General features: G+C 38.4%; 1 protein-coding gene across 10 annotated transcripts in view; it reads right to left on the bottom strand.

Moving 5' to 3' along the window:
• dlg1 (discs large 1) overlaps positions 1-16,810 on the bottom strand; it is a 1,351,531-nt gene that overhangs the window by 638,785 nt on the left and 695,936 nt on the right. For 2 of the 10 annotated variants that reach the window (XM_069849446.1, XM_069849449.1), the window contains exon 1: positions 15,785-16,039. The exons of 7 other annotated variants lie outside the window; for them this stretch is intronic. The gene's annotated coding sequence lies outside the window, so the exon portion shown is untranslated. Of the gene's footprint in view, positions 1-15,784; positions 16,042-16,810 lie in introns of those variants that run through there. One more of the 10 variants, XM_069849447.1, reaches the window with a different exon arrangement.

Here is a 16,810-nt window from a genome sequence, read left to right as displayed (position 1 = left end):
ATTTTTTTCTTCTACCATATTAATGTCAAAAGAAGTGCTTATACCAATTTTGGCCACTCGAACGCAATCACGAGGCCGTCAGAAAGTGATTTTCCCTGGGCCCGTTTACAGAAAAAAGCGCAATTGCAAGAAAAGATTTATTGAAACAGATACAGCAATTGTTGCGTTATTTGTCAACATATTTCCACTGAAATTGAGACATTTGTCATACCATGGGATCGATTTTTGTATCTAGTCGTAGAAGTCAGCCGCTTGGGCTCGGAGCCTATGTCGATCCTATGATATGACGAATGTCTCAGTTCCGGTGGGGAATATGTTGAAAAATAGCTCAACAATAGCTGTGTCTGTTTCAATAATTTTTTTCAATGAAATTGTGTTTTCTTTCTGTTAACGGCCCCTGGCGAATTTTTTTTACTGCCTTCATAACTGCGGTCGAGTGGCCAAAATTTGTATAAGCACTTTTTTTGACATTATTAACAGTGAAAGAAGAAAATTTAACTTTTTTATCTACTCCCATCAGAATGTTTGCTTGTTAGACTAAGTAAAATCGATCTGAAGGTACTACTTTTTCTATTAAAAGCTTTCTTTGCCAACAAACGGTATACCAAATAAATAAGTTAATACCATCTACCTACAGTATGATGCATCTCGTCCAATAGTGCATCATTTTTTTAAATCGTAGACTATGTTATTTTTATATGAAGGTATTTATTACGAAACATTTTTTCACATACAAAAAAAGTATATACAGTAGTCATTATTCTGTTTTATATATGAGGGGCTCACAACCAGAGTGGACCAAGTCCACCTGTGGTCAGTTTGTGGATTAATACAATCTCGGATGAAGAAAACTTAGATTTATTCATTGCCATAACAAACAAAGTCCATAACTCATTTGTTACTCCACAGAGGGCAGCATTTTCTATGGAAGGTGAAGGTTGCTAAGCATGAGCCAGGAACTTTAAGACTCAATTTCTCAAAATTATTCCAGAAGGACTTGGTTCACTCTGGTTGTGAACCCCTCATAATATAATGTGTAACTTATAAGTTGTTTTGGCTTCAGTTATATTAATAGTCAGACTGGTCATGATTAATATAGAGAGGTAGCTCGGGAGCACCGTGTATAGGAATAAATCTCAAGCCTTGTTGATAAAGATACACAGATGCCCACTGGGGACTAGAGGAAGAAATCGTATCATGATTAATGACTCCCCAGTTCCGTACAAACAATATCTGAAATACCTAGGTGTCAGCTTCAATGACAAATTGAAACTCAACCGACACATCTTCCATATCTGCAAACAACTGAAATGATCCATCAGACTACTACACAGGCTTGCAAAAGACCTGAACCTCCAGGTTGTCAATCAACAACTATTATTATACGTCGTAGGCCTAATACATACGTAAATGAAGGCACCTGGGCCTCAGCCCTAGCGATAGTCTTCCATATAGGCGGCCCGGATTCGATACCCGCCCTAGCCGTAATGGAATTTGTGAAGGACAGTGGTATATTATGATACAAGATTGGGAAGTGCAAGTTTTTCATTTTCCAAGATTTTGTAATGCACTTCAAAAACGTGTATTGTACAGTATATTTTGAACGATAACATATTTCGAAAATAGTATTTTTAAAAATCTTAATATACAGTACGTACATTACACTATGAACAGCTGACTGAAGGTTAGCAGTCTGGCCAACGTACAAACTTCACCATCAACTTCAATGTGAAGGAGTAAAAATGATTCAGATACTTGTAATATTTCGTGTTCAATTGAAATAATTTTTATTTATTTTGTTAAGTGAAGTTCAAATTGTTTCAATAAAGTTCAATACATTTCAAATGCAGTGATTTGTTTCGTATAATGTACGGTATATTAATTAATACTGCCTTTTGCGTATTAATTTTACATGCATTGTAGGATTGTAGCATACATAGAATCAAGCCCCAAGCCTCACCTATATCAGCATCGGAAACCCATAGGACTACTATCCCCAAGACTTCAATGATAAGCAAATATTCTGATGAGGGCAGATAAAGTTTTTTTTTTCTTTCACCATGTTAATAATATCAAAAGAATTGCTTATACAAATTTTTTGCCACTCGAGCGCAATTACGAGGTACGTAAAAAAATAAGTTCACTAGGGACCGTTAACAGAAATAAAACATAATTTCATTGGAAAAATTTATTCGAACAGATACAACAATTGTTGACCTATTTTTCAACATATTCCTCACCAGAATTGAGACATTTGTCATATCATGGGATCGACAGAGAGGTGCAGACGGCTGTCAAACACTGGTTCCGATCCCAAGCGGCCGACTTCTACGACTCAAGGATACAAAAATTGATCCCATGGTGTGAAAAATGTCTCAATTCCAGTGAGGAATATGTTGACAAATAGCGCAACAACTGCTGTATCTGCTTCAATAAATCTTTCCATGCAATTGTGATTTTTTTCTATAAACGGCCCCAGGGACGGCCTCGTAATTGCGGTCGAGTGGCCAAAATTTTTATAAGCACTTCTTTTGACATTATTAATATGGTGGAAGAAAATAATTTAACTTTTTTATCTGCTCCCATCAGAATGTTTGCTTGTCAGCCTATTTTTACTATTTCAGGTGATAGATGAAATGAGAGGGAGATGGAGAGTATTGGTGGGTTGATAGAGGGAAAGGGGAGTACCCTGAGAAAAACCTTCTGCAACGTCGATCGAACCTAGCCGTCTGGATGGAAGATCAGCGCGGTAGCACTTGAGCCACAGACGTGGCCCTAAGTATCTGAGAAAGATAAATGTCAGCCAACAGAAGCGTCCATCTTACAGTGTTGCCGTAATTATGAATTCTTACTTAAATTTGTGTCTTGACTGTCGGCTATGCAGCTTCCATAAGACCAGCATGATAGACAGTAACCCCTCATTTTTTCTCTTAGCAAGTTTGACAAAATGAAAATGGACTTGCCCTTGACTATCACTCGAAAAGATTAGACCAGGACAGTACTCATAGTAATAGCACAGTCTAGTATATACAGTCACGAAGCTCAATACGTAGTAAATATGCATCCATAGATAGTTGCTAACCACTAGGATCGCTAATATCGCCTCATTACAGAGAATGCGAAATAGTACCGGCACAGTATATTGTTCCTAGCACCCTCACAACTGAAGCTTCGTGACTGTATATACTAGACTGTGGTAATAGTAAAAGTTAAAATAAATAAATAAATAACAGTTATATTTTATTGTCTATTCTTTCCGTCCCTCCTTGAAATCAGTCGCATTTACTTTTCTTTATTAGAGATGTTAAACTCCCTTGAGAGGAAACGGAGCGACTTCTGTAAGCAAGCACGACTTCACCCTCCCTCCGAGCTGCGGTTCCCCTCTAATGACTTCTGATTCCTCCATCCGCCCGGTAACCGAATTTGGTACGGAGGTAGAGATCCAGAGACTGAGCCTAACCTAATTTGGCATTGAGGCAGACTAAAGGATTAACACAATAATATATTTCAGATCCCCTACATAAGGGATAGCGAGGGAGAAGCGGAGAAAATTCGTAAACACGAGATTACATTTCCGGCGTACGAACTTCTCGAGCATCCGTATCAACTCAATTTCCATCCACTTATTCGTGGAGGGGTAGAAAACATGTCTCTTGTAAATACGGAGCAAAACTTATGAATGGTCGAGTAAGGTGAAGTTGCCCGAATACACATCATGAAGGGGGTATAGAAAGGAGAGTAGAACTCTTGTTTTCAACTCGACACTGAAGATCAGTGCGTAACTCCAAAACTGTTCTGGATGACGAAGAGTGTCCTCAGTAGTCTTGTGGTTACCGTAACTGTCACTGGATACGAGGTTAGCAAATTCAAACCCGGCCAAGGATCATGAATTTTTATGGACGATAAACATTCTTCATATGATTCCTTTGGAGGAGAAAAAAAGTTGAGAGTTCCGTATCGTAGACTTAAGGCACACACATATACACACAGACTTTGTCCGTAATACAGGGCTAGAGGCACAGGCGGAGTTACCAAACCTGTCTGACCTCTTTTTTTTCTATTAACATTAGAAAATATTGAATTCAAAAGATCTTTCTTGCTTTTGTTTATGATCAAGTTTCTGTGCTTAAATTGATGAATTAATGTCTTCAGATCATGTGTCTGGACTATAATATTTATGTTAAATTTCTGAATGTATAAAAATTCCTATACCTCATTTGAGGAATGGAAGTACTGTAATTTTTTTCTTTTTTAACAGCCTGCACTCATGCGTTAGAAGTCTGCAGATGTTCAGGCCGCCACTTGCAGAAATATGAATAACATGCTGCACAACAATGCAGAAAAAAAGAAAAAAGTGATCCCGGTATAATGTGTAAACTTAAAGACGAGATTAAATAAAATAATTAGAATTTACATTTCATGTGATATCTTCAGGAAGGTAAGCTTCATATACAAAAGTTTGTGTTAGCACTGTTACGTAGTTTTATTGATGTATGCATGTGTTTCTGTACGAGAGAGAAAAAAGGGAGAATGTTTTAAGTTATCCCCTATTATAATTTGTAGCAGACCTACAGTTCAAGTTCTATATAATTCGGTTCGAAACATCGCGGATGTGGATTTCGATATACTGTACCACTGTCAAGCTATGACGGGGGAGGAGTGCAATGGTGTCTCCCATAACCCCGTTATATTGGGATTCTAAGGTTTTGCTTTGCCCCCCCCCCCCTAAGGAAACGATTCTCTCTCTGCCCTATGGCTTAGAGACAAAATTTGCCGGTCATTTCTCGCCCATGTTAAAATTTGGAAGAACGGAAATTACTAGAGGACACAGAATTTCGCATTAATTTTCGAAAGAATTAAAAAAATATATTAAACGCACGAATTCGAAATAAGGCAGTGGAACAAGTGGACAGCTTCAAATACTTGGTGTGCACTACCGGTATAAATACAGAAGTAACATCAGCTGCTGCCAGGAAGTCAGAACTAAGATAGCAATGGAAAAGGAAGCTTTCAATAGGAAAAAGTGCATCTTGTGCGAGGCTCTGGAAAAATGACTAAGGAAGAGACTAGAAGTGCTTTGTGTGGAGTGTGGCATTGTATAGGGACATTACGGCGACGTAAAGAGAGAAGCGACTACAAGCACTTAAAATGAGGATATGGAGAAGAATGGAGCGTGTGAAATGGTCAGACAGAATAAGAAACGAAGCTGTGTTGGAAAGAGTGGGTGAAGAAAGAATAATGTTGAAACTGATCAGAAAGAGAAAAAGAAATTGGCTGGGTCACTGGCTAAGAAGAAACTGCTTACTGAAGGATGCACTGAAAGGAATGGTGTACGGGAGAAAAGTTCGGGGCAGAAAAAGGTATCACATGATAGACAATATTGAGATATAAATGGATCATATGCGGAGACTAAGAGGAAGACGAAATATAGGGAAGATTGGAGAATGCTGGGTTTGCAGTGAAATATCTGCCCTTGGGCAGAAGACTACGAATAAATTAATTATAGTAGAGCATCGATTATCCGAATACCGATCAACCGAAACATCGGTTAACCGAAAGCGTTTCAGTCAGCAAATTCAAATTTGCGCCAGATTTGGCGTCAACAAACCGAGTCACCTCTAAAGCAAAAAAAATTGGACTTCTTTTTCTAAACTTTAGACTAACTTTAATGGCCATTTTGAACTTGTCAAACTAGGCTAGTAAGTTCTCTGTTTTATTTGTAAGACGTGTGATACAAAATATAATATATATGTATAGTTTAGTGTTTAATATCAGTGTAGGGCTGTAGGCTATCTTTGTTTCATAATGCTCCTATGACACCGATACAATTTTTTTTTTCGGAAATGATCGGTTATCCGAACATCCCCTGTTCCCAATTGTTTCGGATAATCGATGCTCTACTGTATAGCAAAAACATCATATAAATGAGGGAACGTTTCTTATGTTAAAGTGGAAAGAATATTATTCCTAGAATGTTATACTGTATGACAACACATAAATAAACACTATTTCCCAGAGTCAAATGAACTTAGAAAAAGCTCTAAAATTTACTACAGACGCTATACTAACGATGAATCATACAACACTTGTACAGTACTCGTCAAATTAAGAGCGCTAACTTGTGAATAACTTTTTTTCCTCCTTAAATGTAATATATACCGATATAGTGAATTATATTTAAGTATCCTTAAAAATAGCGGCCTATGAAATACATTTTGGATGATGAAAATTAATTGCTTATCTATAGTCGAAAGTAAATTAATCAGCTTCGGATCTACTTTCATTTAACAATGCATGAAGGGCTCGATTTAAATGATCATAGGAGACTCGCTGTCGTTGCATCAGTAGGCCTATTGTGCAACACGAAAATAAGCCGAGTATGTAATTACGAGATAAGCTCTGTTACGTAACACAAATTACTGAAAGCGTTCGATATACGGTTCTAATTTTAATAAATGGCCTAGAGAAATAAATAGCTGAAGATCATGCTCTACGTATTTTAAGCGAACGCTAGGTTATTTCATGACGTAACGAGCTGAGTTATGAGCATTTTTATTCTGAACATCAATTTTGAAAGTCTAGTTTTTTTAACTTGAATATTTATTTGTGCTATTATATTTCATCTGCAACATTAATTTTCTGAAAGCCACGTTTTCCACTTTAAAATGGTAATTTTAAGGCCATAAATAATTTTTTTTTTTTCCACTTTTGTATTAATGTTTTTAAAGCCAGTTTACACTCTTTTACATTCGTTACTGTTGTATGCAATACTGTCATGCGACAAATGAGTTTTCTTTACTTGTTTTGGTACAGTTTCCTTTAAAATGAAGCTCGATGGCAATTCACAGTTTATTAATTTTTATGTAACGCTTCTTTGAAAATGCTATTCAGATGCGATGGGATAATTATAAGGTACTGGCACACCGGAAAAGAGGACGACCTAAATTTTTAAGGAAGAGAACAATATACGAAGAAATTTGATATCGGAACAAGATGTGGAGTGAGATCAAGGCGATGGCATCAAATCGTATCCGATGGCGAATATTCACAGCGGCCCTAAAATCCTACGCGTAGTTTCGTCATTACTTCATTACAAAAGGTAATAGAATATCTGAGGTTCTCTATTGCATCCGATGATGCGCGCTAGTGTGCCGCGTTAAGTATCGATAGTACAACTGGGCCTGATCGATTACCACGCTATATTTTGGTCAAAGGGTATACAGCTACAGCAATATAAATCTAATTATCGGTGCTCTTTGGTTTGTTCTTCTGTAGTTACAAAGGCAACCATTATCAACTGACAATTGATACGAACAGCTGTTAGATGGGCGGCCATTTTTTCTCTTTATGTACAGCGCTTAAACAAGGGGCTTCGTGTAAATAACTATTGCTAAGCAATTCCCATGTATAGTTACAGGCTGTTTATACATCCATTGCATTTGCATGGTTTATTAGTAACGTTTTCTGTCCCAACTCTGCATAAGTCTCGTATAAAAACTATGCATGGTTTATTAGTAAGAGTCCACACCTGTGGAGTAACGGTCAGCGTGTCTGGCCGCGAAACCAGGTGGCCCGGGTTCGAATCCCGGTTGGGGCAAGTTACCTGGTTGAGGTTTTTTCCGGGGTTTTCCCTCAACCCAATACGAGCAAATGCTGGGTAACTTTCGGTGCTGGACCCCGGACTCATTTGACCGGCATTATCACCTTCATTTCATTCAGACGCTAAATAACCTAGATGTTGATAAAGCGTCGTAAAATACCGGTAACCCAATAAAAAATGTATTAGTAAGACCGTAACCATATAACCACAGTCTAATATATAGTCACGAAGCTCAATACGTAATAAATATGCATCCATAGATCGTTGCTAACCACTAGGATTGCTACTATCGCCTTATTACAGATAATGCAAAATAGTACCGGCACAGTCTATTGTTCCTAGCACCCTCACAACTGAAACTTCGTGACTATATATACTAGACTGACATAACCATGGTTATTTTCACGACTACGGCTTCTTGTTGTGAGAACAACAACGAAACTGATCATTCTGGTCTGAATCCATCATTATGCCTCCTTGCTTATCAATTCCCGATGGTGAGCGAGAGACCTAGTGAACGCGTTAACAGAGTCAAGTCTTTTTTGCCTCGCTCTGTAGATGAAATAAGAGGCAGGTGGAGAGTTTTGGTGGAATGCTAGAAACTGGAGTATCTCGAGAAAAGCTCTCGAGAACGTCTTCTTTTTCCATCACAAATCGAAGTTGGATAGAACACAAGCCCGTTAGCGCTGAGCCACAGACTCAGTTGTATAAGAGGTGAGTCTGCATTAGTTACCAATGGTTGTAGGACCATGCTGAGTAAGACTATAGATTTATCCGTTTGCCAAGGATAGCAGTAATGCTCCAAGTCATAGGACTCGCACTGTGCAGCAGTAGTATGAGGAACACAGTAATGCTTTCCATCACTTGTACTGGCCCGTAAACTCTCCAGATGTCGACCCTATGGAGCACCTGTGCTATGTTGTGAACACCAAATTCAACAGCTGGCACCGTCCTACCTCCATACACGCTCTGTGGACCGCATTCAAACAGCGTGGTTGAACATCCCTTCAGATGTCTACTGACACCTTGCAGAAGCGGAAACATGCGAAGGCTCCCCCTCTCCTTTACCAACCAATGGTAAGTCTTCGAGGTACTAAATTTAAGATGATATTAAGTTATTGAGCAATTAAATTAAGGTGCAAGTTAGTCCCGTCGCTCTAATTTCCGGCAGGCAATCACGTTGCTGGTCGACTACATTTAAACGATGTGCGTCTTGTGATTCGTTGATGCATTTCCTAAGGCTCGATAAATACTCAATATAATCGCCCGCCATTTTGGCTCTTTCGTTGGGTTCGCAGAAAGCTCACGAGGACGTTATTTGCCGCTCAATTATTTGCTCAATTACACTGCGTTTGATTTATTATCATAGGAGCTACGACATGATAATGTTTAACGGTGTGGCAAATAGATCCCTCGTCTGGTAGTTCGGCAACGAAAAAACAAAAATGGCGAACGATACTACCTACCTAGACTTTATAGAGCCTTCACTTCCTAATACGTAAGCAAAGAGGAGGAGTCACGCCGGTAATAACGTCGCGACTATAGTAGGAGTGATTCGACTTTAAGTTCTGAAATGTATTAAGTTGTGATGTTATCCACTTGTCTGGCCCTGTAAGTCAGAGCTGTATAAGAAACAGCGCACGAACGAGTTTCGATTCTTTAGCGTGCTACTCGGTAGCAGTATATATGCTGCACAAATAGCAGCGACCAAAAGACAAAGGTGACCAAAATTAACATCATAAAGTCGAGATGCAATAACTCTTTATACTTTTGTTTACACATTTTTTATAAATGCAATACAATTATTTCACAGCAGAATGTGTTATATATGTACGAGTTTGAATATAACAAACTAAATGTTCTTTGTACCGGTACATTACAATACGAATTTAATAATTTAAAAATAACTGTGTTCACGTATACAACTTCTGAAACTGCTGGAGTATTATACCATAGTCGTCATAATAGAAATACTCGTATGCGAAAATAAACCTTTTAAAATAATATTTCGCTAGAATCTCTTCTACGATTTCCGCCTCACACCATCCTTATTACGTCTCGCAAAATAGTTGAATAATCAAATCTAAGCATAGGGCGTCAATTATGATCGAATTGCCTGGACTTTAATTTTTACTTTATTAGCTTCATGAAAACCTACATGTACAGTACGATTATTTAGTCCTGACAGTCGCCGGCGATGTGCGCCTTGGTCAGGCGAGTCCATTAAGTTACGCCAAGGGATGTTCAGGTTAGCCTGTTGCCTGCAGTCAAAGGGCTCGAATGTCTCGCATGCGGTATAGCGTTGTGTTTACAGTACAGTTCAGCTGTACCGCATTCCTTTAGCGACCCCTCGCCCTTCACTCTACTCCGGAACTCTCCCCACTATTCCTATTACTTCCCCTCTTTCTCGTCGCTGAGCTGTCAGGAATAAATAATCGGGCTGTACTGGCGAAAATCGTAATATATACTCATTTTCGCTGCAAGTTTACGAATCGTCAGATAGTTCATAGTTTGTAAAAAATTGTAAAACCTAAGAAGTTTTGTCATTATAGTTTCATTTTAGCAGTGCAGTAAGTGAAATATCAATTACTTTAACTCCAACTCTGGAGGCAAATTTCTTCGATTTTCGGAATGGGGGCGACAGAAGAGCCCCAATTTGTGTCGAATCATTTCGAAAAAAAATGTTATGTTTTATTTAACGACGCTCACAACTGCAGAGGTATCAGCGTCGCCGGATGTACAGGAATTTTGTCCTGCAGGAGTTCTTTTACATGCCAGTAAATCTACTGACATGAGCCTGCCGCATTTAAGCGCACTTAAATGCCATCGAGCTGGCCCGGGATCGAACCCGCAACCTTGGGCATAGAAGGCCAGCGCTATACCAACTTGCCAACCAGGTCGACAATCATTTCGATTTAGCGCTTCTGAATACTTCATTTTTTAATAATGCAATGTTTTCCACATATTAAGGACAGTTTGTCTCCTTGTTCTAAACATCGCTGCTCAACTTAACGTATGCATGGACAACCTTTGACCCGCTACCCCTCTTTTGGTGGATTCAAGTAGGGAAAGAAAGTTAAACCTGCGCGCAGAGCAATCTTCCCGCCGCGTGCTTCAGTCCGTACGGGCTTGAATAGCACCGTTGCTGTAAGTTATCCGATTCATAGTCGCACCTATCGACGGCACAGTTTTATAGAACGATTTTTAGAAAAATGGTTGACTGCCTACGCCTACATTCTAGATGCGTTGGATCAGATCCTACAAATCGGTATAGATTTCACCAACATATCGCGTTTCTCATTCGCGACATCCTCTAAAGTTTCAAAGCCACCGACTCTACATTGTAAATCAGCCCACCAACAGATTCGAGTGGATGTGCTCCACACAGTGTACGCATTCTAGCCGTGCTCTCTCAATACGAAACCGCACGCACTTTCACTCTCCCTGATGCGACTGCTGCCGGCAGAGATAATACGCGGGTCACGTGCCGCGACGGCCCGTATGTAATCACATCCTGCTCAATGGCACAGTGAAGGAACTCGCTGTGTAAAAATACTCCTAATGTCGAAATCGTTATGAAATCCCGCCTGAGTGTTTTAGTGCGTATACTTCTTTGACTTCCTCATGACATAACGGCTGCATATGGAAATAATTTAGCGACCTGAAACCGTAACACCAAATGGAAAACACCGAATCTTTCGGATGTGTTTGCAACCAATAATTCACAGCGTAATTTACAGTTACGACTGTGTTATTAGGGGGGCAAAGGGTAATTGGGATTCCCCGGTCTCTGATTGGGTCAAAAACCCTGATGGAAATGATATTTAACCCTTGCGGTGAATTCCAGTGAAGTCCGCAGGACCTAATTAGTCAAATCCACTCTTCTCACCTCTACGCTGAAGCTCCTTGGGATCTTTTAAGATGCTAAAGAGAGAGTGGTGTGCGGAAAGCAACGGGAAGCTACCGCATTTATCTTTTCCAAGAGAAACTCGAAACATGACAAAGAGGAAGGCAGAAAATAGGAAAGATTGGAGAGAGCTAGGTTTGCAGTGACCTGTCCTTGGGCAGAACACTATGTGAATATGAATGTGTTGTTGCCTATCAAGTTAATTTGGGTTCGATTTCTAGTGACGCGAATGGAAAGTTATCTCGGCCCTTCAATATCACGATGATTTGACAATGAAGATTTTTCCCTATTAACTATAATGAAGTTACATTTCTCCGATGTTTCGAAACCGATACAGTTTCTATATGAAATAAGAAATGTAGTCGGCTATTTTCATTATGTTAGTCTAATATTATTAAGTAAATGTATAGCTTGCGCAAGAAACGATTACCGAAAACTAATGGTGGCGTTGCTGTCTGTTTTGACGTGTATAAGTAGGCACGCCGAGGGGGGAGAGGTGCGAGCCGATGGAAGTACTGTCTCTTCCAAGAAGATGAACAAATGAGGACATCGCTGTGGAAATAAAGAACGTAGCAAGAGAAAAATTCGAAGCTAATTAAACGCGCAATATATGTTTACCATGCGATACAAGACACGTATTCACATGCGATGGAACAAACTAAGGTCATAATGTAACTATCACAACGCAAGACTGATTCTATCGATGTCATTTCTCTTCCGACTGTACTCTTGAATATCATTAAAGTTATCTCGTGACCTTTCCTCTCGCCCGCTCTTCCTTATCGCATTCCTTCCGTCGGTAATCCGTGCTTGCGAGATATAAAACAGTGACACTTTACGAACTATCTTCACTAACAAAGCAGTATGTTCGTCACTAAACTTCGTATGACAATGAAACCATTCAAAAGTAATTGAAAACACTAGAGTAAATTGATACTAGATATTCTGGGTACAATAATTTAATTTCAGCACATTCCTTCTTTTACGCTTAGGGCTCGCGGGCGTCCTATCGCCGGAAGACTAAACCGAGAACGAATATTTACTGTTTTCCTCAATCCTTCCAGGAAAATAGACTAAAATATTAATAGACCGTCCCTTTTATTTTCTTTTCTTAACACTACAAATAACCATTAAGTTTAAAATTCTTTACGTGCCAAATAACTGTAGTAGGTAGGCCTATCGGTACCGGTATTTCATAACATTTAATTTGAATAAACTAATAAATATCACCGAATAGACCAGTCTTTTTCAACCGGTGTGCTGCGAGAAAATGAAAACAGTAAAGGTTGCCACAGCAAAAATTGGAAAATAAAACTGGAAAGAGTGGTAAAAAAGTGAGTCCACAAGAGTCAATTTCAATGAACTCAACGCAAGTCAACATTCAGCAACCACATTCGCTCCTAAAATCCTCAAAATTCTCCCCTAGTTTGGAACCACTGGTTTAAAGTACATGAGTGTGACGCAGGATTTTAAATTACACCTTCAGTGTGCCACAAGTTGAAAAAGGTTGAAAAACGTTGGACTATACATTGAAATTCTTTATTCGCACGTACAAATTGGTGTCATTCTTAAATTTTTGGAAAGCTAATTAGTCACCCTATTTAATTATTGCCACGATACAACTCAAATTACAGCGAATTAAAAAAAACAGTGTGGTCTCTACGCGAAGCAAACGTAAAACCTGTGTGTGTAGTAATCTTCCCAAATTTTCGTGTATGCTAATTTCAGATTAAATTAGGGTTAATTTAACACTTCATGATCAATTTTCTTTAGACTTAAAATCAAACACCTGACTTACGATAGCAAAAATAAGGTATCAAAAATTAAGCCACAAAAATTGAATGACTGTTTACGCTTTTCAAATGTTTATGAGCAATTTTATTTGATATAAAGTTTTTCTATGGTAAAATTCGATTTAATTCTAAATCAATGACACCATTTGTATTAGGTACTGCATTCGTTGATTGTCTGTATGCACTCGATTGTTCGGTGATTATTTGCGATGTTGAAACATTTCGTAAATACTTGGCACTTTGCAACTTAACTGCGGAAAATGCCTTTCGCCCTGCCCTACACTGTCACACTTGCTTCAGTCTATTTTTTTTTTTCGCTCAGTTTTCGCCGATATCTTCTCAACAATGTAATTTAACTCTCAGATTTCGCCTGTTGTATAATGCTCCAACAATTCACAGAAGATGCCCAACAGCAGCTTCACTCCCACTAATTGATTCATTTAGTATTAATTTATTTGAATTGATGGACAACGCAAACATCAACTTTATTTACACGATAACATAGCAATGCACATAATCTCATAGCAACAAAACGCAAAACCCTCTTAACCCGTCATTTGTCGCTATTATGAGCATTTTGATCACATCTTTAAAACATTTGTGTAAAGCTGGCAACGTCTGCTAGTACAATTTTTCCGCTCATTCTACGTGACTTTTGAACGTTCCTTGAACAGATGTTCATATTAGATTCAACAATGATAGCATTCGTTATATTTTTAACCAGCCTCGTTTCAACTGTGAGCATTTTCTTCATTAAGCGACAAACCACGTTATTAAAATGCAGTGCTGCGCGTTTTTTTTATAATTCATAAGTTGACATCTGGTAATAGCATTCTGTGATCTGCAAGGACTCTACTACTGTGGAGTAACGGTTAGCATGGCTGACCGTGCAACGAGAGGGCCCGGGTTCAGTTGGGAACTTCAGTTAAACGGTATCATGGTTAAGGGACTTTGGTTAACAGACTTTTACTGTATGTAGTAGATTTAAATACATTTTGTAATTTACCCATGATAAATCTCCTTTCAATTGAGTACAAGGCGCGAAAAGCTGTGTCACAACAATGGTAGCGACAAATGGCGGGTTAAAACGTCCATTACATAATTTCGTTTCTTAGCGTTCGACTCACACTTCCTAAAAAAGGTTTACTTTAAAAAATAACTAAATACTAATCTTCTGTTTGTGATATTAAATTAAGTTGAATTTCTGCCAATCTGCAAAAGTAAACAGAAAATTGGGAAAAAAAATATTCCTGAAATTGCAATGAGAATCTAAAATCTAAGTTAGGATAGCAGATATCGAAATTCGAACTCGATACCTTGAGAACGCGAAACCGATTCTCTTCTGAGACCACAACCTTTAGTATTGTCATAACTGGCCCTAATTCGGAACGACTTCAGAATATCGCGTAAGTGCATACCTGTATGTCGTTATTGCATTAGTGAATTACTATTTATTTTTAGTGCAAGTGATATCTCTTTCTTATGTACTTAGGTGCCTGTACTTATTTTTTTATCTACCCTTGTACAATCAATAAAAAAACATGTTTTTTAATTATGTTTCATTAGCATAGTCTTGGTACATAAGTACTTAACGCGAATTTCTTAAGTATAGCGCTTAATTCTAATGGCCTGACGCACATATAAAATACGCGAAACAACAGAACTGCCCTTCACCTTTCTGTGGCAAGTGCGGCGACGACATTCTTTTTTACCCCTGTGGGGCGGGGAGCCAGCTACCCTCCCCCCCCCCCTCTCCGCCATTCCCAAGTTGAACGATTATGGTTTATGGGAAATATTTCCACAAGGCAAGTGTTTTGCAAAGTCTAGAGTCTAGACGAAGGCGCTGAAAAGAATCTATTCTGTACCGAAGCTAAATACGCACGCCTTGAAAAGAAATTATGTAGCACAGGTAGTTTCTGGTAACCACCTTGTCCTAACCTATACAACCAAGAAGATAGCGTTTTTAACGGCATTGAAGACTTTCCAGTCTCTATTACTTTTCTTATTAAGCTACAAAAATATTTCACTTCTGCACATCCAACGTTCTTTCTAAGTGAAAAGGGCATTGACCTACCCACAAGAAGTTCTTATTTAGGTTGGCGAATCTCATTTATAGCACCGAATACACTTCAGTACGATATTGCAGCTGTATAGCTACTTTCCATGCAAATTACACAAAGGAAGCTTCGTACTTCCACACAGTGAGACGGTTCGTCTTTTTATCACACAAAAGATAAATGACAACACCTCAGGGTAAAGCAAAACTGGGTCATCTATTGTTTAAAAATAGCTAAATAATAGCACACTTTGCTACTGAAATGTGTAAGAAATTGTACACTTAAGTTAATCAATGCTACGATAATAATTAGCAATTCTATAGAGGGCAAAGTCTACGAACCCAAACACATTCTTAAGTGATAATATTCAGCGATAAATGTGATGATAACACCAAACTGCATACTGCTCCGCACAGGCTAAACCCACCTTTCCTAGCACAAGGCATCAGCATGCCTCCTTGCCTGCAAGGTCACAAGTATTTCCCTCACTGGATCATAGCAACACCATTCTAACACAACCAATCACTTAAAAGCGTCACCACTTCACTTACATAGAGAGAAAAACACGATCTTTCTGTAATTAAATAATCACAACTTGAGAACGATGTAACTTGGAACAATCTTTTATCAACACTACTTTCAACTGTTTTAAAATATGGCCAACAACTTGTTGCTTACGTTGCCCGTGCTTTCGTCACCAACTTCAGCCGGCACGAATAGCGGTCATACGGAAACGGACGAAACTGCACGATCTGTAACGAGTCACTTGTTACTCTTCAACTTAAAAACATATCTCCCTCTTCGTGAACAATTTCAGAACTTAAATGCACGCCTATGGAATTATAGAGTACAATCACCCGCGCGAAGTAGGTACAGCCATAACATATTTCCCAAATATATATTACTGCAATAATAAATAAACGCATGCACATATTCACATTCACTCGCAAATGCGCCTATTGTTATGCTTCCGATTTTGGGGATCTAAGAAATTCCAGTTAGATATTTACGAAATTTGTTTTCGATTTTAAGATTATATACCTACATATATATTATATTATATTATATTATAATATATTATATTATATATATACGAAATACGAAAAGTCTGAAATCCCATAAGGGCAACGGCCTCCTACAGGAGTGTAGGGTGAGCTGAAGGTCTACTACACTTGGGGAATATATATATATATATATATATATATATATATATATATATATATATATATTAAATACCAATTACAGTAGAATAAAACTTTTTAACACTGCAAAAAAATTCAATTTGCCATTTCGTTTACGACATACTTTTTTTCCCCCATTTTTAAACAAGTATTGCTATGTTGAAAAAATTGATTTCGATACTTTTTTTCAGCACCTATTTCTGATTCCGGAAAAAAAAATGTTTTGGACAAGCCTTCTGTTTGTCCATCCGTCCGTTCGTCCGTGTATAGTG

The sequence above is a fragment of the Periplaneta americana genome, chromosome 16, assembly GCF_040183065.1.
Source record: "Periplaneta americana isolate PAMFEO1 chromosome 16, P.americana_PAMFEO1_priV1, whole genome shotgun sequence".
Lineage (NCBI taxonomy): Eukaryota > Metazoa > Arthropoda > Insecta > Blattodea > Blattidae > Periplaneta > Periplaneta americana.
Note: the sequence above shows the minus strand (reverse complement) of the source record. Positions and strands in the feature narration are given on the sequence as shown.